This window comes from Aplysia californica, unplaced genomic scaffold (genome assembly GCF_000002075.1).
Source record: "Aplysia californica isolate F4 #8 unplaced genomic scaffold, AplCal3.0 scaffold00255, whole genome shotgun sequence".
NCBI lineage: Eukaryota > Metazoa > Mollusca > Gastropoda > Aplysiida > Aplysiidae > Aplysia > Aplysia californica.
In genome coordinates this window covers 545,167-548,274 of record NW_004797525.1, presented here as the reverse complement: position 1 = coordinate 548,274, position 3,108 = coordinate 545,167, and positions in this window count along the sequence as shown.

The following is a 3,108-nucleotide window of genomic DNA, read 5'->3' as shown; positions in this document are numbered from 1 at the left end:
TGGTTAATGATGGATGGCTGTGTGCCCTCCTAACCTTCTCCTCCGCCCCTACTTCTTGCCGCTGTTGGTCTCGCCCATCTGCGCGCCCGTCACGGATGACCGAATCCTTGATTAAACCAGAGCTGGGCAAATTAGAAAGATGAAGGGGGGAGTCGGGAGATAGGTGCTCATTTGAAGTATAGGGCTCAGAGCTCTGGTTTGAAAGGGGCAGCTGTGAGCTTTGATTAAAATACCGTGGATGAAATCGAGGTTTTGGGGTCAGGGGTAGGTAATCAAAACTTTGATGGGTGGGATTAATTAATGGAGGAGATCCCATGTTGTATACCTTAAAAGGTCTTGAATTTTGAAAGGGGTGGCTTGAAGAAAGACTCTGGTCGACAGGTTTGATGTGTTGAGATATATTCTCTTGCTGGAGCGCTGAAGTGGTCGATGGTATCTCATGAAGACCGGTGTAGCGTCTGGCGGCCGAGGTGATTTCAGCACCATTGCCTTCAAGGCTATCTACATGTTCTCTCCTGATCTCTCTCACTTTCGTCTGATCAGGGTGTACGGCTGCACTTATTCTATTCTGGCGACCAAAAACACTTTCACTTCCACTTGCGCTCGCGATGGGTACAAATGCTGACGACACGGGAACAACAAAACTTCTGGATGACTCAGCAGCAGGAATAGGATTTCCCTGCTCTTGTCCATTTGACAGATCCTGAAGAACGGGCACTGAAGGTCGAAAGTTAACATCCGGTTCACCTGAGCTCTGTGGAAAGTGTTTGGAATGTTCTGAAGTCTCTAAATGTCTCATGGGACTTTGGTCTCCTCTTCTGTCAAAGGCACTCGCAACCGATGGGTCATTATCTGAATCAACATAATTTGACGGAAAAAGAACCCGACTCTGAATTTGAGCGTAAATTTCAGGGTTATTGTTTCTGTTTTGATCATCGAGTTTGGTGACATCCTTCCATCTCTGTCTGTATTTTGCTATATCGTCAGCATAAAAAGGCAAAGGTTGGTCATACAGATCAAATCTCGTCTGTTCCTTGGAGCGACTTCTCCTCAAACTGCGATGCTCTCTTTCAGCGTCCGGCGGAGGAACATGTTTGACCTTTACCGCTTGTCTATCCAGATTTTTACCGTGATCAAACAACTCATGGGCCCTCTGCCGTTCTCGACTCCGGCTCCTGTGGACCTCATGACGCCGGAATATGTGCGGGTACTTGACGTGTAAGTCCAGCAGGATATCGCGGCCACGCACGCTGGTTTGGTGATCTCCGCTGCCACCGACAAGGACGCTCTCAAACTGGGACATCATTTTCAGCTACTGCTCCTGTGGCAAAAACATAATTCAGTTAATTATTCTGTCCCTGTGGTTTTATGCACCCCACATAATTTAGCAAATTTTGATAATTTTTTGCATAATTTCTTATTATTTTCCTCTATCATTCTTTGTTAAAATTAACAGAATCGCATAATTTCCCTTTCTTGGGCTCAGTTTGCATACATAATTTCAGTATTTTTCTTACATAAAACGACAGGGACAGATTATTCGGAGGCGAAAACCGTAATCAAAATGGGGCAACAAGCAAAGAGGAAGGAAAAACTCCCACGCTACAACCAGACTGACTTCTACTACGTCATCATCCGTCAAGACTAGCTTGTGCTGTTGTTCTATTCAGACTCAGAACAGGGCATAGCCGATTGAAACACCATGCTAGTGGTTAAGCTACCGGACTCGTAATCGAGAGGTTGCAGGTTCGGGTGTTCGAGCCGCGGGCCCGAAGTTGTGTTCTTGGGAAAGGCACTTTACACGAATGTTCCTCACTTCACCCATGTTGGAATGGGTACCTGGCAATATACAGTGAAGGATCTTGTCAGTATGTTAGTGTTTTAGCGCCTATAAACGGCTGCTCGCACAGCATGTATGCTTCCCAGAAAGTTGAGGTTGTTTCAGAATGCTCTCAGGTCTGCCAGGATAATAGTATAGATTGTGAAGCGCAAAGAGCTTGCTGTTGAGGGGGGATTTGCGCTCTACATGATCTATTATCTATTATCATTACTGTGTACTAAGTTCAGGATCAGCAACTTTGAGCAGTGTCTGTGTCATCAAGACAGGAAACAAACAATTTATTAATTTAAAAAAACCTGCCAATGTTCGAAGAACTTTAGAAAGATATTGACGCAACTCTAGGCAGGGAGATCAACAACTTTTTAATGTTTTTACATTTTTGGTAAATGTTTTACGGCGCTCGCAACTGCATAATAAGGTCATATCAGCGCGCGGGACACATTTAACATTTTCAGCTGGAAGGAAATTTAGTTTTCCCAGGTGGCGGATGGAGCCTACTCTTATCGATTTAGGACCACCAAGGGATCTTACTTTAAAGCGTACAACTTGCACATGGGACTTCCGAGATTTTCCGCCTTTATCCGAAAAGGCTAGGTGTTCGATCTTACCTGCCATAAGATCAGGGGTATGACTAAAAGACAGCAGTAAGAAGGAGCCAAGGAATAGCTGCAGAAAGGCTGCAGAAAGCGTCAGGAGCCCATAGGAGGGGGCACACGGGGTGAGGGGTTGGTAGCAGAAAGTTGAGACGAAAGCAGATGACAGAATATTGTTTAAGAGCAGGAAACAAGGTGAATGGAGAACATTTAGATAACAAAATTTCCGTCGCTAGCCGGATTCGAACCCTGGACCAACTGAATGAGAGGCGAACATCTTTATCTCTAAGCCACGAGAACCCCCATCCACAACTGTATGGGGGTTTGGAGGACCTACGGCTTTTATTTTTGTTGTTGTTATTGTTTTAGTAGAGGTTTTACGGCGCTCGCAACTGCATAAGGGCATATTGAGCTCCAGAAGATTAGAGGTGTTACAGGTGAGTAACAAACATAAAAAAGAAGGAGGGGAGATAAGGACGATAGGTGTTTGATAGGAAAGTAGGACCTACGGCGAATGGCAGCTTTCAAACTAGAGGCTGGGCTGTTCATTTTATTTAGATGAACGAGAAGAAGACACGGTTCTATATATTACCATTATCACAACAGCAACAACAACAACAACAACAACAACAACAACCACCACCACCACCATCACCACCACCACCACCACCACCA